The 25,381-nt window shown below is 39.1% G+C and overlaps 1 pseudogene; it reads right to left on the bottom strand.

Annotated features, from left to right (window-relative positions):
* Positions 1-261: 261 nt before the first annotated feature.
* Positions 262-7,516, bottom strand: LOC137280979 (putative nuclease HARBI1; annotated as a pseudogene).
* Between the last annotated feature and the right edge of the window lie 17,865 nt (positions 7,517-25,381).

The following is a 25,381-nucleotide window of genomic DNA, read 5'->3' as shown; positions in this document are numbered from 1 at the left end:
GGCAGGCCAATGTTTCTGTCCTTGCAGAATGTTAATGTATTATATTACATTTGATATAGTAGTTTACAGTCTGAGGGGGAATACAAGGAAATCAAAATTGCCTACTTATTTTTGATTAACATGACAATGAATTCTGCAGTTGGAGAAATACATCTCAATATCTCAATACATACATTTCACAGTCATCTTTGTGTAACGTGATAACATTTACTGTATAACTGTTGATTACAAACATTTCATGAGTAACAATATCAATTTTCATCAATGGGAATGCATGATACGACATAAAAAGCTTTTATAAACCTTTGCTGCCTTTTGGGGTTTGAGACGAATTTCACCGTGAAGAACATGAAATCTTCTTTTCAATTGCCTTATTCCTCTTTCAACAACACACCTGGTGGCCTTGTGTGCACTGAAAACATTTTGTAATATCAGTAGCTGTAATACACATTACTTGAAAAGTATGTGACATCTCACACTTAAAGATGTTACAGGGCTATTATTCTAATATTATTTACTGTATATTATAATATTATTTACTGTATATACGTGATATATATTTGGACTATATTTATAGTGAGTGAGTGAGTTAATACTTAACGTCACATCGGCAATATCTCAGCCATATCGTGACGAGAACATTCAACAATGAAAAAGAGCATATATAAATCACAAAAACCCGTCAACGAAGGACAGTAAAACAACTAGAATATCACCATTTCAATTAAAACTAGCATGGAAAGTTAAAACTAATAGCACTATTTAGACAATACAATATAAAAACAGACTATAGATCGCCAACAACAGAAGGTAGATCACCACACTAGGAACCATGGGGACTTACAGTACCTTTGCTACCTGCATGGTCCCTAGTTGGATTTACACCATCCCTTCAGCTGCTGGCGATTGTATGAAAAGTTAGCCGAAATTAAAAGAACATGAATGCTACGATTAAAATCCTGGTAGATTTAAATTTACTGTGAATGTTTGTGGACTTACGTACCCTCTCAGGAGGACAATAATTTTACAATACTTCAACCCCCTTTGAGGGTACAGCCACCAACGATTCAAGTTACTAATTCAAACTACCAATCATTAAAATGCATCTATTTACACAACATAATTTTCAAAATTCTACCAAAAAATCAATTTCTTTTAAAAAACCAATGATTAAATGACAACTAACAGTGCTAAAAAGGTCCTTGATAGTTTTGACATTGAAAAATTTATCCCTTGTGATGGAGAATTCAACACAGTCAAGCAGAATATGCTTGACCGTGACTCTCTCATCACAAGGGATACAAAACGGAGGATCCTCACCTTTTAAAAGGTATGCATGAGTGTATCTTGTATGGCCAATACGACATCGTCGCAAAATGACTTCTTCAAATCTGGACTGACAACCCAAGTATGTATAACCAATGTAGGGTTTTATTTCATGTAGTTTATTTATACCTACTTGGGTGTCCCACTTCTTCTGCATCAGATCACGAGTGTAAGCTCTAATGCTAGCTTTGTAGTCAGAATAAGGAATACGAAGTGGTGTCACAGATTTGTTAAGTGCTGCCTTAGCAGCAAGATCGGCCATTGCGTTACCGGAAATGCCAACGTGGCTGGGTAACCAACAGAAGACGATGTCGTATTGGCCAGTAGCAAGATCATTATATAATTCAATAATTTCTATTAAAAGTGGATGTTTACAAGAAAGATTTTTAATAGCCTGAAGGCAAGAAAGAGAGTCGGAATAGATTATATATTGTTTATGTTTATGGCGTCTTTGAATATATTTAAGAGCTGTTAATATGGCGTAAGCCTCAGCGGTAAAAATAGAACTGTTGTCTGGTAATCTAGAAGATATTGTTCTGGATCCAATGACAGTGGCACAAGCTACTGCGCCACCGTCCTTGGACCCATCTGTAAATAAGGATTTATAACTGCTATATTTATGTTTTAATTGATTATATTCTTGTTTATACTGTAATTCATTAGTTTCTGTTTTTTTAAATGTGGTCAGTGTTAGGTCAACTTGGGGCCTAACCAACTGCCAAGGAGGAGAAGAGAGAAGACGGGAAGGAGCTATATTTTCCAGCTCAATGCCGGCAGCAGCAAGAAATGGTTTAATTCTGTGTCCTAGAGGTGGAACAAGAGAAGATTTTTTATTGTATAAATCCTTGCAAAGGGGATTGAAAACGCAGTTATAGGCAGGGTTAGATTCATTAGAGTATATTTTAGTAATGTATTGTAAAGCTAACTTAATACGGCGCTGCTCAAGAGATGGTTCATCAGCCTCAACGTAGAGACTGTCAATAGGTGAAGTTCTGAAGGAACCAAGACAAAGTCTTAGACCTTGGTGATGGACAGAATCTAATAGTTTCAGGTTGCTTTTACAGGCTCCACCATATACGATGGAGCCATAATCAAGTTTTGACCGGATCAGTGATCTATACAAGTGAAGGAGGGTAGTCTGATCCCCTCCCCACTTTGAATTAGAAACAACCTTTAATAAATCGAGTGCCTTCAAGCATTTGGTTTTAAGGGATTTCATAGGTCAAATGTGAATCAGTCCCAAGAATTTAGCCTCCTTAACAACCTTGATAGGGTTGCCACTTAGAAATAGTTCTGGGTCTTTATGAGGTTTATATTTACGGCAGAAATGTATACAATTGGTTTTTGATTTAGAAAATTTGAAGCCGTTTTCAAGACACCATTTATTTATTTTGTTTAAACACAACTGCAGTTGCCGTTGAATAGTATGCATATTTTTCCCACGACAAGAAATATTAAAATCATCCACAAATAAAGATCCATCAATTGAATCGTTTAAAACTTTTGATAAACTATTTATGTTTATACTAAAAAGTGTGACAGACAAAATACTGCCTTGTGGAACACCCTGATCCTGAGTGTAATGATCAGACAGGGTAGAACCCACTCGGACTTGAAATTGTCTGTTATTTAAAAAATTGCCTATGAATTCAGGCAAACGACCTCGCAAACCGAAATCATGTAAATCTCTCAAAATGCCATGTTTCCAGGTTGTGTCATATGCCTTCTCGAGATCAAAAAAGATAGACACAGCGTGTTGTTTATTAATCAGCGCGTTTTTAACAAATGATTCTAAACGCACTAAGTGATCGACAGTACTTCTGTTTTTACGGAAACCACATTGGATATCTGTTATGAGGTTATTTGTTTCCAAGTACCAAACAAGTCGATTATTTATCATGCGTTCCATGGTCTTGCAAACACAGCTAGTTAATGAAATCGGACGATAATTGGATGGATCCGTATGATCACGTCCAGGTTTAGGTATTGGTACTACTATGGCATCACGCTATGAAGAAGGAAATTTCCCGGAAGTCCAAATATCATCAAAAATTGTTAAGAGCGTCTCTAAACAGGATTCTGGTAAGTGCTTCAGGAGTTGATAATGTATGTTATCAGCTCCCGTAGCAGTATCATGAGCTTGTTCAAGAGCAGTATGGAGCTCATGAATAGAAAAAGTTTCATTATAATCTTCCCCATTATCTGAGCTGAAATTAATATTTCTCATTTCTTGTTGTTCTTGATACTGCTGGAATTTAGGTAAATAATTAGAAGAGGAAGAGTGTTTAGCGAGTATTTCGCCAAGTTTATTTGCGATATCTGATTTATCAGTAAGTAACTGATCTCCATGTTTAAGATGATGGATACTAGATTTAGTACCTTTACCTTTAATTTTTTGGACCATGTTCCATACCTTGGACATGGGTGTCCGAGAATTTATTTTAGATACATAATTTTGCCAAGATTGGCGTTTGTTCTGTTTAAAAGTACGCTGTGCTTTAGCATTTAAAATTTTAAATTTATTTAAATTATGTACCATTGGATGGCGACGGAAATATCGTTCAGCCTTTTTCCTTGCCTTCCTAGCTTGCTTGCAGTTGTCATTGAACCATGGTTTGCGTATATGAGGAACAACAGAGGACTTAGGGATACATTCATCAGCTATTATATTTAATTCTTCAGAGAAACATTTTATGGGATCAGGACTGTCCATGAAAATTGCAGGTTTTAATTTGGTAAGACACAGGGTTTCATATAAAAGCCAGTCAGCTTTTTTGAAATTCCATCGTGATGACGGGGGAACATCAGATGGTGACACAGGTTTCAGAATTGTAGGAAAGTGGTCACTTCCACAAAGGTCATCGTGAACTGACCATGTGAATTCACTCAACATAGCTGAATCTGCAAGAGACAGATCTAGGGATGAATAAGTACCTGTACCAGGATGCAGGTATGTTACTGAATCATCATTAAAGATGTACAGGTCATTGTCAGCTATGAAATCCTCAATCATTCTGCCTTTCTGATTTATACTTGAACTTCCCCATAAAGGATTATGTCCATTGAAATCGCCCATGATGATAAAGGGCTTTGGAAGCTGGTCACACAAGTTTTGAAGATCAGGCTTCTGAATATTGGAAGACGGGGGAAGGTACACGGAACAGAGTGTGAAGGTAATGTGTAGTGTGAGACGGACTGCTACAGCTTGCAAGTTAGTGTTAAGAGGAACAGGACTGTGAATGACGTCCCGTCGCACAAGAACAGATGCGCCACCGGTAGCTTTATCGCCCGGTGGTGAAAAAGAATGAAAAGGACTATAACGTCTTATATCACACTTATCTGTATGTTTAAGGTATGTCTCTTGTAAACAAACTGCTGATGGATGTTGATCTTGTGCTAATAACTGGAGTTCATGGAAATTATGCTGAAGTCCTCTGCAGTTCCACTGAATGATATGATTTGAGCTACTCATGGCGGTTCAATGGGAGATCGAGATCGAGATGGAGTTCCACTCGCCAGGTTAGGCAATGTAGGAGTGGTTTCCATCTGAAGAAGTTCAAAGGTGTTATGAACCTCAGTAGGTTTGATGGACGGTGGAACCTCCAAGTGTTGGAGGGACCTGTGTTTCTTCTTTGATTGTTTTTTAATTTTTCCTGTATGCTCAGTGCACAGAACTGTATCATTGTCCTTTTGAACATTGGATGACGAAGCTTTTGACTGATGGACTTCTGTCTGAGAGGCTGATGTTTGTGAATCACTGTGATTAAGAAGATCAGAGTCCTCAAGGGTAAGATGTCCTTTAACCCATGAAATGTCGGTTTGACATGATACTGAAACTTTAGTTGAAGTTGGGGTCGAGACTGCGGCTGAATATGTTCTGGCTGAACAGGGAGACTGTGATGACACTAGTTTTTTGGCTTCATTATAGGACACATTGTTAGTACACTTGTATTTAAGAATTTGGGCTTCATGTACGAAACGGGGACATGATTTTGAGGAAGCAAGATGGTCACCACTGCAGTTAGCACACTTCAGAGACTCATTCGTGCACACTGAACTTTCATGAGCTCCACTGCATCGAGAACATGTAACATTGAGATGACAGTTCTTGACTCCATGACCGAACTTTTGGCAGTTATAACATCGGAGTGGGTTTGGGACATATACGTCCACTCCGATATTGAAGTATCCAGCTTTAACACATGTAGGGAGTTTGGAAAGAGAAAACGTAAAAAGATAAGTGTGGGTCTTAATGATAGAATCATTTTGTTTTCTAGTGAAACGTTTCACAGCCGTGACCCCTTGATGTTTCATTTCAGTGACAATCTCGTCTTCACTCATGTCGGAGAGACAACGAGCGCGATCACGGACGATTCCACGACAGGAATTCAGTGTTTTGTGTACAGTAACCACCACTGGAACATTGGCAAATTGCTTGATGGATAAAAGGTTCACAGATTGCTGCTTTCTAGAACATTCAACAAGCAAAGATCCAGAACGGAGGCGAGTAACATTGTTAACCTCACCACAACATCCATTAATAGCCTTAGAAATGGCGAACGGGTTCAATTTTAAGGGAGTATGGTCCGCAGCTTCAATTACAATAAATCGAGCCCATGAATCTACAGTAGAGTTATGGTCATCATCTGAGGAACTTGCATCTGAGTGACGTCTCTTGGAACCAGCGAGTTTTTGAGACATAGTGAAAAGGATTGTTTCGGCACCCCTGCTCCCCACCCGCCATGGAGCGTCAACAAGGACGGTGTCAATAAGCACCGGGTATCCAAGGTGCTGACACCAGGGATACAGGGATGTTATACTCCGGAGAATATGACTTGAATAGCTGTATTTTGTCAACCAATTTGTTGCCAGACTGGTCCGGACCTTGACAAGAAATTGAAGACATACATTATTCAGAGGTCAACATCACCAGATTGGCCCATGAGCCACCGCCTTCTGGCATAAGACTCTAGGCATTATAATATAAACTATAATTTATGCAATAGATGTCAAAAGTGCCAATACCCAATAACAAATACAATGTGCAAAAATAGTCACCATGCACAGGGCTTGGCGTGACCAGCCGATTGATAGAACCGGGCCCGTTCTACCACCCGTCTAGGTGAAGTCAGGGCCAAAGTGGTGTGTTAGGTTCCAGGCCCCTATTGCCCTCAACCACCAGGATCCCCTCCTCCACCGACGCAGGGCCGCAACCCACGGCTAACAGGTTGGTGGACCAAATATACCCCCGGGTCCACAACGGGGGTGTCGGCGAGCTCTTGGCGTTACCCAGCACCCACCACGAGGAGGTGGCTCGCCACGGGTGCCGGACTATATTTATAAGGATTTGTTACGTTTCAGTAAAATTTAATGTTTTTGGTTATCCCGATTACCAAGGGAAGTCACTCTCATTCTTCATGCAACCACTTTGCATGATATTTAGCGGTCATTTACCTGTTTCATCTTGTCTCTTGTCCAGCTTGCGGGTTAATAAATGGTGTCAAAAGCCACCTGCAACATGGATAACCACTGTCCCCAAGCAAATGGCAACCATTAGGTATGATTCCATGGTCAAACAATAACCTGACACCAATTTCGTTCAGGATGCGAGAGTCGTGTGTAGCGCCCGGCCACTTCGCAGCTATGTCCGAGATTCTGTCGTCGGAATCAAAAACCACTTGGACATTCAACGAATGGAAGTTGTTCCTATTAACATATTCATTCTCATGCTCAGTTGGTGAAATTATCCGGACATGGGTGCCATCTATAACCCCAACAACTCCCGGGAATCCACCGATGGCATGAAATTGGCGTTGATGGTGCTGTATTTCTTGTCTGTTTATGGGCATTCTAATGAATCGGGCAATAAGTTGAGGTGTACATAAAGCATTTAAGGTATCTGTAATGATACCTTACTAACGGTGGGTTGGCTTACTCCAAAATCATCTCCATTGCAAAGTTGCATTTTTCCGGTGGCTAAGTACCGAAGGGTAATAGCAACTTTGCTGTCAGCGTCTATGGCCATGTTCCGCTTGGTTGGAGACGTTAGTTCATTTCTGACCAAATCAGTGACAAACTTCATGCCACCACTGTCCAGGCGGTACCGAGATATCAATTCGGTGTCATTATACACCGTAAATATGTCTTTTCGTGGTCGAAAAACTCTGAGGTGGTGACGCTGGGCAGCCATCTTTTCTCAGGTTGGAAAATTCTTAACTTGCTAGGAGTGCATGCTGAGGACTCCTAACTTTTTGTAAAGTTAAGAGTACTTCTAAGAGTAAAATCACTTTATTAATTTGAGAAAATACTTAAATATAAGATTAAAAAATGAATTTTTCTAAGAATTAAACTGAGTTAAGAATTCTTTTTAACTCTTAGAATCTTTATTAATACGGCTCCAGGACTTCCTGAGCGACAGCAGGCTTGTCCAAAGTTAGGAGTCATTTACAACTACGTTTTGAACAAAGACATTCCAGGAGAATACACAGAGGCCCAAATTCGACGACTCCAAGCACATGCTATAGAGTTTGACATCAAAGACCGAGTACTCTTTCACTTCCCAGACCCAAGAAAGCTTGAGCAATAGACCCCAAAACTGGCAGTTCCGTGTCAAGGCAAACAGGGACTCCTCAAGGCTTATCATGATTCCCCAATCGGAGGGTGTCACATGGGAAGAGATGCCACCATTTGCAAAATCCGAAGGAAGTACTACTGGCCACATATGTACCAAGATGTTGAAAACTATGTTAAATCCTGTGATGTATGTCAGAAGAGCAAAACACGTCAACATCCTGGTCAGGCGCCAATGGTTCCAATGCCATCAGTCGGTACCTTTGAGAGACTACATGTCGACATCTTAGGACCCCCTGCCAAAGACCAAGAAAGGAAACAAGTACTTGCTTTTGGCCATAGACTCCTTTACAAAATGGACGGAGAGCTTTCCCATGTTAACAATGGAAGCCAGTGAAGTTGCTGACATTCTAGTCAAGGAGGTCTTCACATGGTATGGAGCACCAAGGATCCTTCTCACTGACAGAGGCCGGCAATTTACGTCCAGCCTTGTGAATGCCATCTGTGATTTGATGAATGTAAAGCATCACTACTCAACTCCATATTATCCCCAGACGAATGGTGTGTGTGAAAGAAGAAATAAGGACATTGCCAAAATCATCACAGCTTACTGCAATCCACAACGGGACAATTGGGACAACATCTTACCCATTGTTATGATGGGACTTAGAACCTCACCATGTCAGACAACCGGATTCTCACCACACTACCTACTCTTTGGACGTGAAATGACATTACCATACGACACTTCGATTCTTCCAAAAGACAACCTAGGACACAATGTACATACTCATATGACAACACTACTGGACAACTTAAAGACCGCCAGAGCAATTGCAGATGACAATATTACAAGACAGCAGCAGAAGACTAAAGGCACATACGATCAGAAGTTGAATACTAACAACTTCCAAGTTGGAGACCTCGTACTTCTTCACACTACTGTTGTTCAGAAAGGCCTGACGCCAAAACTGACCAAGAGGTACATAGGACCCTTCACCATAGAAGATCTTGGACCAAACTTTACATACAAGATTCGGAATATAGAAACACAGGTTATGAGGAAAAATCTTGTCCATCACAACAGACTGAAACCATACCATCTCAGACAAGCATCATCCCCTCAAATAACCTTGCCTCAAAACATACAGCAACCCATGAACCAACACAACTCTCCGACACCGGATAACACACAGGACACTTACAACTTTGAGAAAATACTCAAACGAAGAAGAAGACAACAGACAACCCAGTACAAGATCAAATGGTCTGATGGCTCCACATCATGGGAACCATCTGACAACATACCAGAACAGCATCGTCAGAACTTCAATGCAAACTTCTATGCAAATGGACGCAAGAAGAAAAAGAGATTTTTTAAGCCTTAAGGCACAAAATCTCTTATCACTATCACAAGACCCACTCTCTATTCACTCCTATACTGCACTACTGTTTATCACTCTTCCATCTGCCATCTTTACCCTCAATAGTAACATATCAACAGGATGAGATAAGCCTCCCTGCACACTGTGTATTCCTAGTGCTAGAAAGTTGAGTAGGGCCCACTCACTTTCAGACTTATCTCAACCTACAAACATGTTGTTTTCTCCTACCTTACAGTCACCCTTTCGTTCTGGACATTCTTATTCTCATGGTTCATGCTTATATCCAGTGCACTTGCCTCCTCACTCAATGCTGACGTCATACAACGCATGAACTATGGCGTCATATTCCAGCCTACTGCTAAGGTACGCTTCTCAAACGAGTATTGGCTACATACATACCAAATCAAGCTTCAAGCTGAAAACAGTCTCAGGCTGTCCCAACAACAATGGCTCGTGTCAGCTTGTTAGAATGTTACACACTCAACTCAACTCGTTGAAAACACGAATTCAACAAATACTAAACAACACTGTGGAACAAATCAACAGCATGATACTACCCAGAGCCCCATTACATGAAGACGTTCCAAACGGGCACTACTAGGGTTCATTGGCGACTTCTCAAAAAGCTTATTTGGCACAGCTACTACTGAAGATGTCAATGTTCTTGCTAAACACATCAACGCGCTAACAAAGCATGATATTTCTATTGCTAACACGGTAATAGAGCACGAACACAAACTTTCATCTTTCGTGAAAAACACTGATACTAGGCTAACAAACGCCATTAAGGGTATCAAACTTAACCATGAAGCAATTAAACAAGTCACATTAAGCATTACATGCTTCAACTTTGGAACATAAAATTGAAGAATATAGGCTAGGTATTCTGGACATATTGAAGGGTAAACTGTCACCACTTCTTATCCCTTCCCAAATTCTTAGACAAACTATTAACCATAGTCAAACTGTTTCTTTGTCTATGTATCATGGCTTTACTCTCGTCCAACATTTTTATTACAGCCATGGCAAATTCATATTTTCAAGTAACTCCAATCATCTATATGTCACAATAAAGTTTCCCATTGCTTCCTCCAAAACCCCCTTTAGCCTTTACAAGATTATTTCACTTCCCGTCCCTATTAACGAAACTGCTCCCCATGCTACGCAAATCTTTAACATTGCGCACTACATAGCTATAGATAACACTGCTACTCATTATGTAACTCTCACTTCTCAGCAAATATCTCAATGCTACGGTAACACCAATTTGCACTGTTATCTGCATCCTACTTTAGCATCTACTGAACTTTCAGCCTGTGAATTGTCTCTCTTTATGAATAACAAGAACGATATTCTCTCTCATTGTGACTTTCGTGTTTTACTTAATAAACAAAAATCTCAACTGACTAAACTCTCTCCCCTTAAGGTACTTGTTCACAGCACACCTCTTGTAACACTAAACTGTCCGTCAGGACAAAAGGTAGTAACAAGATGCACATTTTGCATCATTCAGGTACCCTGCCTTTGTTCCCTCAGCACTCAAACATTAACAGTACCAGCACACTTAGGCACCTGCCACCGCAACTCTACTGAAAAGGTCACTTATCTCCACCCTGTCAACCTTGCACTTCTACAACACTTCTTTAAAAGTGCTTCCCTAGATGCTATTTCTGGAGACACTCTGTACCAAAAGACTGTTCGAGTCAAAATTCCAAAGTTTCATGTGTACTCACACCAGTTTCAGGCAATACTTGCTAGTGACCACAATGCTTAAACGCATGGTACAAAGTGTCAAAAATAACAACACTATCTTCAAAACACTAACAGAATCACTCTTAGATGGACAAATTAAGATTAAAACTAATCTTTTTGATGTTAAAACCATTCTTTCAATAGTTTCCTTAACCCTATCTACCCTATCCTTTTTTATCATCATTTGGCTAATCTGTAAACTCAAAACAATAACAGCAGCCCTACTCCTATTTCAAAACCCCGTGAAAGCTGTGACTCTACCACCTTTTGAGTATCATTTCCCCACACCTCCAAGTACTACTCCTACTTCAATAAGTACCAATTTTCTAACATATCTTTACGATTATTTCCCAATTATTATGTGTGCAGTGTTTCTCGTTTTTTTCGCCATAATCCTTTTCAAATTGTGTAAATCAACTGGGGTGAATACTGTCATACATTTAGAACTAAGCACTGGGACAGAATGTCTGCTTGTTCCAGTTTTATGCTTGAATCAGTGTCCATCTTGTTTTCTTATAAAAAAGGCCTCAGTCAATCAATCAAGTATCTGTTTCTGGGTGGCTGTTTCCACGTTTAACGGTTGATTCGGCGGATTTCAAAATTATAAGCAAATTCACTGATAAACCCGTTAGAATTCCTTGCACTGTAAACATTTCTCCTATTACTGCCAAACGCATCACCTCCATAATATCACAACCTTTCAATGCCAATATTGAAATACAGCACCACGATCTGTATCAAACGATTGAGCTTTCTGAAGCCACTATTGTATGAAATGTCCTTATACCTAGATGCCTAGTTACCTAGTTACCTTGTATACTGAACAAATATTTCTTTCGAGGACGAAAGATCTTTCTCAAAATGGAGGGTTATTGTTATAGAGTAACAATGTGGAATATGTTTTGTACAGTTTTTACATTCTATATTGTTTGAAATAAAGACCATTCATACATTTCATTTACTGTATACTAAATGTTACTTTAGAAAATTCATCTTGCAAAGGTATACACACCTCAGATAAGCTCCTTTCAATAACCATAAATTAAACCCTATCGCTTCCCTCTCGGCTTGTCAAAATAACTACCGCTGCATACCCATCAGTATAGCCTCCGGCCATGGTCAGTATCCCACTTCCTGGTCAGTATCCCATTATCTTCTGGCTAAGCTCGTGAGCACGACTCACTCCATTGTTTAAAGTTTCTGAATTACCTTTACCAGTCTCTGTGACATTACACAAGTCTACGGCGTAAATATGCCACACTACTGCATTGTTCATTTAGCTTCAACCAAAACAGGTATTGTGAAACATTGCCGCGGGTCTCACCTCAACAGGTTTGACTGCATGTTCCTTGCACATAAATACAGGGTATCGTCCCCTCATCTTCACTCTTGAACTGCAGTCAGACTTGTTGGTCATATTTTGATATTGTTCAGGTAAGACCTTGCATTCTGTATTTTTTGTATGTATTACTTGACTTACGTTTCATTTATGAAACATTACTAAGTTGATGTTGTACTTACTATTTGTACTTGAATTATTTTGAACTTATATCTGATTGAATTTATAACTCTTATTGTATTACTTGAATAGGTATGATTAAAACATTCACTGGTAACGTTTATGTAACGTGTACGCTTAATAAAGTTATATCCTATTCTATTATAAGTCATGATATGAAATATTAGACCCTATATTGTATATGTAACTTACTATTATGTTACTCTTGATGTTATTCAGGTACTTATATCTATATAATAGTAAAACATACAGACATAAAAGTAATCTACAACGATGTTATCATTTCTGATATCTGTTACAGACGATATTAATAATCAACTGATTATTTATATATATTGACGTTATCAATTCTTGCCTTTTTCAATAAAGACTCTTGAACTGCAGTCAGACTTGTTGGTCATATTTTGATTTTGTTCAGTTTTAGATAACTTGTGAGATACAGGCAAACAGCCCGATCTCAGTATTTTTCAAGGTCCAGGTTGCCTATGTGTGTTTTCTCATGTTTTGCTGTTGTATTTATGTTATTTCGTCATGACAACATTCCCATTTTTGCACATCACTAGACTTTTATAGCAAACAGTCTTTTTATCCAGTCCCTTGCTCTGTATTAAGGTGTGTAATATCAAAGCTGTAGAACATTTTGAAAATATTGCACAATCTAATATACTAGTATTTCATGCAATGAAAACTGTTTGAATTGTTCGTATGTTCTTGATATTGTTGAACTTTGAGCGTGCCTTATGTACTGGAGTCAGCGCATATATAAATATGTGTGTAGTTTGCAGATATTAAAAGAGAAGACATTTTCAAACCCTTAAACAATTACCTTGTCACGCGCTCTATTTTCATAGAATCCTTCACTGTCACAAGCCTATATATAACGTGCAAAGAAAACGCCCTTTCTAATTCATTCCACACATCCCGATAATGTATGCATAGTAATGTATTAATGAGGAATTATTCATTCCTATTAGATGGTTAATAGGAAATGTTTTACTCGACAGTAAAATACGGCTATAACAAACTCAAAGCTTATCTCGCCATGCGCATTTCAAGCCTTTACAGCCTATGTCTATTACAAAACAGCAATTTGTTATAGCATGTTCGTCATAAAAAATATTATACCGAACCAATTAACAGGTTTCAAAATGTTGTGTTTTCATATTACGGTTTCATACACATTATGGCTCTTGTGATATTTTTTTTATCTGTTGAATAATAGATGTTTCAATGCAATGGAACTTTGATTCTGCTCCTTTGCAGTCATTACATAATTGTGGTTTCGGGATTCTATAACGAAGGACTGCTGAAGTAATATACAATACAAACTCTCATGAATAAGCATGCATGACAAATGAAATCGATAAATCACAGTAAAATAACAAGAGGTTTTGGGTTCATTCTTACGAAAGCCTAATGCTGCCACTTTTGTAGCGTAAAATATATTTTTCAAAGACAATTCTCGTTACCTCGATTATGTAAGCGTTGATTCGAGTGTTTCCTCGTTATTTCAATAATTTTCTCGTAACTTCGAGTATTTCTTTCGTTTCTTTCAAATGCTTCGATTAATTTCTAGTTACTCGATTCAAATATTGATTCCTAACACAATGGCCTATGGAATTTGGTTGTCGTTTCAGCCGGTGTTAACCAAAATCGTTACTCGTATCTTTACAATCATAAGACCTTGGTCCCTAGAATGGTGATCTACCTTCAGCTGTTGGTGATCTTTAGCCCATTTTAATATTATGTCTTGTCGAAATTGTGCTGCTAATTTTAACTACATGTGCTGGTTTTAAATTCGAATTGTGGTACTCTACTTGTTTTACAATCATGTTTGTTCTCGTCACGATATGGCTGAAATATTGCCGATGTGACGTTAACTTATAGCTCACTCACTCACTCACTCATGTTTCGTTATGTCACTGGTATTATTACTGAAGAATTGTGCACCTGTCTGTCTTTCATTTTCTTTTATCCCTCTGTGGGAATAAACTATGATACTGATTCGAGATTTGGATTGTTTTTAAAAGCCATCTTATTCGTTTATTCGTTAGTGACGATTGAGTGGTTTTGGTTGCAGGGTAACTGGAAGTCACTATATCTCTAATATATATAATCGTCACTAACGAATAAACGATATATTATGTAGTTGGATGTATGATAGAAGGGAGGTAACTTGTACACTTGAATATAGCTACATACTCTCGGTTCACTAAATGTTTACAGAAACGCGAAGCAGAGGTAGTGCTCTGCTTCGCTTTAAACCCCATTTCACCTCATCTTCTCAGCAACATTTCTGTGAACATATTTAGCTGTATACCTGTACAAGTTGCCTCCCTTCTATCATACATCCAAGCCATGTTGACACAAAGTGATATATAGCATACCGAGCAAGTAGACAATTTGAACTAATTCACCTCGACTGTCAGTAATATGTTTTAGTTACTTGGCATACCCTACAACGACTACGCAGCGTGGGTTCATCAGTAAAATGACACATACTTAAATAATTTTAATCACAGGCAAATGTGAGTCACACGAACACCAAATCAAGCACGCCAGATGCCACGCTCCACATGCCATGGCACAACTTACTCAGACTGTAGCACATACAACATAACAAACCACGCACTCTCCATGCCAAGCCATGAAAATACGACGCAGCAATTACACCTCATGACATCACACACACGTCACAAACCAAACATACCACATAACATTCAGCATTAGACACTAGACACTAGACACTAGGTATGTCAGGGATCAAGGCTTTTATTCTCACAAACCACCAGCGGTGGTACAAGAGCATATATTTACAAAATCAGTATTGCAAATAACATGATCGGCATGACAGTTAACGACACATTCGTCTTAACATGCAGCCATATATTGCAACAAATTTAGACATTTTGTTAATGCGGACACATTTTTTGAGCTAAGCAGGTTTTAAGTTTCTAGAGGTTAGGAAAATTATAGTAATGTGCACTGATGGACATTAGCTACTGTAACGGCTGAACATGTCAGCATGTCAGCATCATGTTTGTAGGCATTCTGTCAACGGGGTTCAATTAACTGTATTCCCTTACGAGTTGCCTCCCTTATATGACTCCCCTACATCATGTTGATACAACGTGATATGAAACATACAGAGGGTATAGATTCGGCTCCACAGACTAGAACGGTACAATCATGAAAATTACCGGAAACATGTTGTTGAAGATCAGTTTAGTTGTGTGCTGAAGGGTTCCTGGGGTCCTGTGTAAAAGAGGTACAGACACAATTATACACTCGTGTAAACACTCCAAACGGATCATGACAGATGGCACACGACTGACTCAGCGACCACACACACTAAAGATAGCACACAATACACACACCCTATATAACACGCTTCGCACGCCACATGACACACTGCACACCACATACACCATGTACCACACACTACACACACCACATGACACACAATACACACCACATAACACACACTATACACACATGACAGGCATTACAAATACTGTATGTTACACACACCACACATTACATGAGCCAAATAGCACTCACCATACACACCACATAAAACTGCCGCGGCAATTTATAAGCCCTACCCCCTGCGCTCACAGTAACTGTATACTCGTTTTTTTGTGTAAAATATGACATGTGCTACTTCCATACCCAATTCGTTGTTAAATCTAGTAATACCTAGAGTATATGCCGCTCAAGTCCAGGCACATTGCTAGCTCACTGCACCACGCACAATGCTACCCTTGGTTATAGGACCCTATCGCACTCTCCGATATTTTTTTTCAACTTCCTACGGATCATGCAGCCATGGTGCCAGCTGTCAGGCACAACCAACTAATCACTCACATTGCCAGCACATCCTCACGGGTACCCATTTTACAGCTGGATGATCTTAGAATGCGGATGTATGTATCTTGTGCAAGGATACTCTCAAATGTGCCCCCCCTCGGGACCCATACCTAGTTTCCTCCATCGGAGATCGAACACTGGCATTCAGCGTGATAGGAAGACATCACTGTACTATTGCGCTCAAATGTTAGATGTGCAAATGACTACGGCGCCGAGCTCTAATTTTTTTCTCGACTACGGATGGTAATTTTCATAGTATCCCATCTTCTAGTCTGTCTCGTACATTTTAGTACTGCCCAGTCCTCCCTGCAATTCCAAAGCCCTGAATAAAGTAAGTCTACAATATCTCCTCTCCCCAGTGCTCCTTTTTAATTTAAATGACTATATTTGCTACAATAAAATATACACATCATATTCATATGTAGTACATTTACTCATTTATTCGTCCTACACGAAGATAGTAAGTACTGACCATTCGTGTCTGAGACTGATGTTCATTTTAGGTCCCAGTGGATCTTCCATTGTAATGTAATATATCTACCAGGCAGAACCGCATCAGTATCATCGATAAAGACATGTTCCATGAATTAAAGACAATTACTTACAGGGTCTGATTTGATTTCATTGATATATTCTTCGTGCTCACGTCTTCATTTATATATCAACCTATACTGAAAAGATAGTTAGGGATATGTGCACATTTTGAAATTTTGTAGAGTTACGTATTCATTGACACACCGACAAAATATCACTCATAAAAATACCAATACCCCAAACTTAATTTGTCCTGTATATCTGGATAATGTGACAAAGGAAGACAAAAATCACATTCTGTTCATGAAAAAGCTGAATGGCTACTGTCAAGGGAAGGTGAGCAGACGCTAACATAGCTTTGGGGTCACAGTTGAACATAAGCAAGATAATACAAATATGTAGCCAGACGTACTAAAACACCTGGGACAATGCAGGTAAAATCACCAGAGGTATCTGACCATCTTCTATTTAGTACATGGAATTTGAATAAACTGTTTAAGCCCACTTTGTTGTGATATAAAGAAAAAAGTATATACCCAAATTTTTCTGTATCTGCTTTTATTTCTATTCAGCTGTGATATAAAGTGCTACATATGATAAAAGTGCAATTTCTCTAAGAAACAGACTGTTAAAGTTTATTGTACATCGGAATTTGTAAAATCTATTCCTTTGTACATAGGCAGAATGCCTCATATACAGTAAATATTTGATTTGATTAGCACTGCTGGCTGGCTATACTAAAAATCACTGGCGTTCTCAGTCATATGCTTTGCAGCTGTGCTATTTATGTATAATGACATTCATCTATGATAAGTTAGAAGGAAAGCATATTGGCCCTTGAGGCAACGAGTTTTATATCGTTTCAGCACTATTCCAGCAATATCACGACGGAGGACATCACAAACGGGCTTCACAGATTGTGGCCGGTGAAGCTGAATCGAGACGTTCTCATCATTACCTCAAGGCGAGATGCTGAACATCTTCCTCCAAAGACTTCAACATTGACGGTCATATCATTGTCCCAAGTCCTAAAGCAAGAAACGTTTGGGTTACTTTTGACGCTCAACTATTTCTGGATGATCATATTAAGTCAGTATGGAGAAAGGCATTCTACGGAATATAGGCCCGACTGCGGAGCACAAAATGAATTAACCGAGTCCCGGTTTACTATCCATCATTCCTAGTATATAAAATGTAAAGATGCATCGGACAAATATGGTGACGTGATCGAAAATCGAACAATGCCTCCTACACACATCTGAAATATGGTCGACTTAACTTTGCGTACTTCAGGCACAGCGATTTAATGAAAAACAACACATGAACTCCGACAACGGAAAGCATGTGTATATGACTCCTGCACACATCAGAAATGTGGACACTAGCTTTCGATACTTGTGAGACCTTTAAAATAGGATATATTGATAGACGTGTGCGTAATTGTCTCGTTTTCGACCATTTCTGTGATGCACCTTAAGATGTTACATAGCAGCGGGGTTGGATGGTAAACCAGGACTTAGTTTATTCATATTTCTCTGATGGGCTACTGCATCCGTCTAGTGTACGCATTGCCCTTATTCTTTAACAGCAGTTTGCTGATAGACATGTCTCCAGATCACAGAAACACTCTCACATAAGTCCGGTTTTTCAAACATTACCCTGACTTCCCATATCAGACAGAATCAGACACAAAGTCAACCCTTTTTGGTTTTCAACTGTATCAAACTCCAAAGTATCGAAATGTCCTGGTCACCGGATATCAGCCTAATCGACGTCTCCTTTATAAAAAAACTTGGTCTCCTTGTTGTCCCAAACTTTATGTTCAATACCAAGTTTGGGGATCGATAATTTTAGGTGGCAACATATACTATCCAGAACAAACTGCAACTGGATTTAAGGACAATCAACAATTCATTAGATTTTCAAATCTAAACCTAAGATATACCTTCTGGAGTTGTTGTGAGAGCGCCACAGAGCCGCAGTGGAACTGGCGTTATGTAAATGTTTTATGATGATGATTAAGTACCATGCTGCAGAATATCTTTGCTGTCCCACTAAGGCATTGTGTACAAACTCAGAGAAAGCAAGACGCCTTAGTGTCGAACACCAGGTAGGTGGAATAAGAAGAAAGTTAAAGATATTGTTGAGTCAGTGTACTAAATATCTGAAATATTTTGTCGTTTTATTAATTTTAAGTAAAAATACCAGCCCTGCAACAACTGAGCACCGTGTATGCACACGAACTGCTTTATAAGACGACTGAAATCAGTTGTACGTATTATGACAGTATATCAAATATGCTACGTTTCATCATCACCATAAATATCTGTACATGTGTGAATTTGCTGTAACATTTAGTTCTTTATTAGGAGTCTCCTGGTCCCGACTTATCAACAGGTGTAATGAGTGTAACACCTGCATTGTTCCTTACGCCCCATGGTTCACTGGATTGAGGCTCAATTCCAAATACTGACATCGTATAGCTTTCTTCAGGCCGGACTTGACAGTACTTCCATGACTTCCATGCAAGCTTTTTAGAACAAACTATCTGGATATGACGAGTAAGTGATGTTGATGCTTACATAGAAATGCGTGCCTTCTTATAATGGTTGTGTTACATTGTACTTTATCTTACCTCACAAAAAAAATTGTGGTTTTCTGGTTGGATACGCGGTCTCCTATTATTGTCAATGTACCCCGCTTACAAACGAGGAACCTACGAATATACCCCGCTGCCAAGGGCAGTTCATTCGGTACTCCGTGACAGTACTTCTTTATCTCGAATAATATTTAAGCGCGGAGGATGAACGGAAATTACCGATGTTTCGCGAATGCAAATCGATGGAAGGGAGAGAGCTCTACACCTGTTTTTTGTGTGTCGTCTGCAAAATCTAGCGACAGCTACGAAAAGATTTGCCTCGCATTCCAATTAATAATGTTTGACAAACCGTGAATGTGAATATAAAGAAGGTGAATTACACCGCGACGACTTTACTAAGACAATACCGTTAAAACAGCATGATGCAAGATTCGAATTCACACAGGTTGACTGAAGAGTACCATCTGATACCCGTGCTTTAACCAGTTCAAAGTTAATATTGAGGTGTTCACCAAGATAAATACGTTGTTCACTGGTCATTCGGGGTCCACGGACTGACGTATCCTAGTTGTTTGTTACGTTCCCCTTACCCCTCAGCCTAAGGGGACATAAATAAACATCGAGGATACAACAACACATGCGCCCGGCCCCTCGTAACCAGTGAACAACTTATATTGCAATAGTTCTGACGTATAGTGTTTCGTCTGGCGTGCACGAAGTGGATCTGAAAGAACGCACATTTCAAAGGAAGACTTCCAAGTACTGTCCGCAACAAACGATGCTTAACTCTGATGGTTTCTATGCACATGGCCACACACCGCCACGCATCCACATATTTCTTTATTATCACAGGAAGTCATGTTCTCTGGTTTTGAAGGTTACAGATTAGTTCCTGTTCCAGTATTGGTGGTCGTGACTGCCATTTTCAGGACATAACTGACACTGAATAGGAATAAAAATCGGCTCCAGAGACAACAGGTACTGGAGACACCGGTTAATCAAGAGGGACACTGAAGATTTCATTCACCACTCGTTCAACTTTGACTCCCGATAAGGGCAGACATTAGGAAATTGAATTCTTACAGTTGTTAAGATTAGATGTATGAAAAAGTGTCTTTCTGGAGAAAATAAAATTTGATGTCTACCATGCAAGCAAGATTGATTTGAAAATGGTGCTCTCTTGCAAAGCATCAATGCACATGGGTACAGAAGTACACTACCGTAAAACATTCTGTAAAGGGGTCAAATTACTCGAATTTACAACAAATGTTACTTATTTTAAGATTAAAATAGTTCTAACACAGTCCTCTGAATTAGTCAGGTTCACACAATCGGCTCTTTTTCAGAAAAAAAATGTTTGTATGTGTGTACTTCATTCTTATCATTGTTTCAGACTATCGACTTGATCAGACCATCTAGTTTATAAAGCTTGACTTTACTGTGTGCAGTGTAAGTCTCCTTTAACGTGTAACTGGACACTCAGTGCTGTGAAGAACAGCAAACACAAACCTTATGAAATAAGTAAGTGAGTTTTAGTTTTACACCGCACTCAGCAATATTCCAGTTACATGGCGGAGTGAGTGAGTGAGTGAGTTAATATTTAACGTCACATCGGCAATATTTCAGCCATATCGTGACGGGGACAAAACACGGAAATGAAATATATGTGTGGTACAAAATCCTGTCGACAAAGGACAGTAAAACAACTACAGTATCACAATTTGAATTAAAACTAACATGGAAAGTTAAAATTAAGATCAATATTTAGACAACACAATATAAAAACAGGCTATAGATCGCCAACAACGGAAGGTAGATCACCATACTAGGGACCATGGGGTCCTACAGTACCTTTGCTACCTGCATTGACCCTAGTTGGATTTACATCATCCCTTCAGCTGCGGGCGAGTGTACAATATGCTAGCCAGAATTTAAACAACAGGAATACTACGTTGAAAACGTGGTAGACTTCAATTTACTTTGAATGATTTCGGACTTACGTAACCTCTCAGGAGGACAATATTTTTTACAATACTTCAACCCCCTTTGAGAGTACAGCCACTAACAATTCTAGTTACGAATCCAAACTACCAATTATTACAATACATCTTTTTACAGAAACATATTGCCCAAAATTCAATAAAAAAAATCAGTTTCTTTTACAAAACCAATAATCAAATGAAAACTAACGCTGGTAAAAAGATCCTTCATTGTTTTGACTGTAAAAAACGTATCCCTCGCGATGGAGAATTCAACATAGTCAAGGAGAATATGCTTGACCGTAACTCTCTCATCACCAGGGTTCCAAATTGGAGATCCTCACCTTTTAACTGGTATGCATGAGTATTTCTCGTGTGGCCAATACGACATCGTCGTAGTATGACCTCTTCAAATCTTGACTGAGAACCCAAGTGGGTATAACCAATGTCCAATGGTCCACTTGTGGCCTAACCAACTGCCAAGGAGGAGAAGAAAAAAGACGGGAAGGAGCTATATTGTCCAGCTCAAAGCTAGAAGCAGCAAGAAATGGCTTAATTCTGAGCCCAAGAGGCGGAAAAAGGGAAGACGTTTTGTTATACAAATCCTCATAGAGAGTATTAAAGACACAATTAAATGCGGGATTAGACTCATTAGAAGCTAATTTTGTAATGTATTGTAAAGATAGTTTGATACGACGTAACGTGAGAGAAGGCTCATCAGCCTCGACGTACAGACTGTCGATAGGAGAGGTTCTAAAAGAACCGAGACAAAGTCTTAGGCCTTGGTGGTGCACAGGATCAAGTAGTTTTAGGTTGCTTTGACAAGCTCCACCATATACAATGGATCCGTAATCAAGTTTAGATCGGATCAGTGATCTTTCTAAGTGAAGGAGGCTAGATTGATTACCTCCCCATTTTGAATTTGGAACAACCTTTAATAAATCGAGTGCCTTTTAGGCATTTGGCTTTAAGGGATTTAATATGCGGCAAAAAGGTCAAATGTGAGTCAAAAATAAGTGCCAAGAATTTAGCCTCCTTGACCACGTTGATTGGGGTACCACTGAGAAATAGTTCTGGGTCTTTATGGGGTTCGTATTTACGACAGAAGTGTATACAATTGGTTTTTCATTTAGAAAATTTGAAGCCGTTTTCAAGACACCATTTATCTATTTTGTTTAAACACAGCTGCAGTTGCCATTCAATAGTATGCATATTTTTACCACGGCAAGAAATATTGAAATCATCCACAAATAAAGATCCATCTATTGAATCGTTTAAAACTGTTGATCTTGATGCTGAAAAGAGTGACTGACAAAATACGTCCTTGTGGAACACCCTGATCCTGATTGTAATGATCAGACAGGGTAGAACCCACACGGGCCTGGAACTGTCTGTTATTTAAATACTATAAATTCAGGGAAACGACGTCGCAGCCCGAAGTCATGTAAATCTCTTAAAATGCCATATTTCCAAGTAGTGCCATATGCTTTTTCAAGATCAAAAAAGATAGACACAGCGTGTTGTTTGTTGATGAGTGTGTTTTTAACAAATGATTCCAGTCGCACTAAGTGATCGACAGTACTTCTGTTTTTCCGCAAACCACACTGTACGTCTGTGATAAGGTTATTTGTTTCCAAGTACCAAACAAGTCGATTATTCATCATGCGTTCCATGGTCTTGCAAACACAGCTAGTTAGTGAAATCGGTCAATAATTGGACGGACTCGTATGATCACGTCCAGGTTTAGGTATTGGTACTACTATGGCGTCACGCCATGAGGGAGGAAAGTTACCCGATGTCCAAATATCATCAAAAATATTTAGAAGAGTCTCTAAGCAGGACTCTGGTAAATGCTTCAGGAGTTGTTAATGTATGTTATCAGCTCCTGTAGCAGTATCATGAGCTTGATCAAGAGCAGTATGGAGTTCATGAATAGAAAAGTTTTGTTATAATCTTCCCCATTATCGGAGTAGAAATTAATAGTTTTCTTTTCTTGTTGATTTTGATACTGCTGGAATTTAGGTAAATAGTTAGAAGAGGAAGAATGTTTAGCGAGGGTGTCGCCCTGTTTATTTGCGATATCTGATTTATCCGTAAGTAACTGATCTCCATGTTTAAGATGATGGACAGTAGATTTAGTACCTTTACCTTTAATTTTTTCTGGATCATGTTCCATAACCTGGACATGGGTGTCTGAGAATTTAGTTCGGAGACATAATTTTGTCAAGATTGGCGTTTGTTCTGATTAGAAGTACGCCGTGCTTTAGCATTTAAAATTTTAAATTTATTTAAATTATGCACCGTAGGATGGCGACGGAAATAATGTTCTGTTTTTTTCCTTGCCTTTCTAGCTTGTTTGCACTCATCGTAGAACCATGGTTTTCTTATGTGTGGAACTGCAGAAGACTTTGGTATGCACTCATCAGCTATGGAATTCAGTTCATCAGAAAAGCATTTAATAGCATCAGGAACGTCAACAAAACGTTCAGGTTTCAGGTTTTCAGCACACAGTGTTTCATATAAAGCCCAGTTAGCCTTTTTAAAATTTCGCCTTGAGGATGGAGGAACATCAGATGGAGTTACAGCTTCTAATACAGTAGGTAAATGGTCACTTCCACCGAGGTCATCGTGGACTGACCATTCGAATTCATTTAGTAGTTCAGAATTTGTCAATGACAAGTCAAGAGCAGAATAGGTCCCTGTACCAGGATGTAAATATGTGTTGGAACCATCATTATAAATAGATAAATCATTATCAGAACAAAAGTCCTCCAACAATTTGTCATTAGTGTTTGTAGTTACACTACCCCAGAGTGGGTTGTGCCCATTTAAATCTCCCATTATAATACAGGGCTTCGGGAGTTGGTCATATAGAGCTTGAAGATCAGTTTTGGCAAACGTCGAAGACGGCGAAATATAAAGAGAGCATAGTGTAAACGCTACATGTAAAGTAATTCTCACTGCAGCAGCCTGCATATTAGTATTAAGTGGAACAGGGCTTTGAATAACGTTTTGTCTGACTAGAATGGATGATCCACCAGTGGCCCTATCACCCGGAGGGGAAAAACAATGATATGCATTAAAATGACGAAGGTCAAATGTATCTGTAATGTAAATGTAATAGCTGTAATTCATGTAAATTAGTCCTCAATCCTCTGCAATTCCACTGTACAATATTATTGGAATAAACTATCTTTGGCGGGGGGCGGGGGATTTATTGGGGATCTACCACGCACTCTTTTGGAGGGCGACAAGCTATGTGCCCTAGAATGGACGTTTTCAGAAACGTCCATGTCTTCAAGAGACCCATATTGAACAATTGAATTCTATTCTGTGACCCTTTTGGAGCTCTGCCACTTTGTTATTTAGAAGCATCAGGCTTAGGTTTAGGTTTACTTTTAACAGGTTGCTGACTGTCAGCTGTCGATTGAGACTTTGAGAGTGACTGAGATGATGATGCTTTGTGATCAGAAGAAGACTTTGATGTACTAGAAAGTGATTCCTCAGTCTGAGATGATATAGCAGGGTACAAAAGCTGAGGAGAATCGCAATTTACCCAAGTCAAGGTAGTTTGGCAACCTGGGGATGATTTCGCTCTTTTAGAGCTAGATGATGTTTTTGCTACTGTAGCATAACTTTCTGGAAGATCAGATCTCTTTACCATTTTTTATTGCCTCAGAAAAGGAGATATTTTGAGCAAACTTTAGTCTGTTTATCTCCATTTGCTCTTTCTCTTTCCAAATTGGACACTGTTTAGAAAATGACGAATGATCGCCTTAGCAGTTGGTGCATTTTTTGAAGTCACTGTCACAATCTTCTGTTGTGTGTGTTTTCTCACCATAGTGAG

The sequence above is a fragment of the Haliotis asinina genome, chromosome 4 (assembly GCF_037392515.1).
Source record: "Haliotis asinina isolate JCU_RB_2024 chromosome 4, JCU_Hal_asi_v2, whole genome shotgun sequence".
In the NCBI taxonomy this organism is placed as follows: Eukaryota; Metazoa; Mollusca; class Gastropoda; order Lepetellida; family Haliotidae; genus Haliotis; species Haliotis asinina.
The sequence above is the reverse complement of the archived record's forward strand: the minus strand, read 5'-3'. Positions and strand labels throughout refer to the sequence as shown.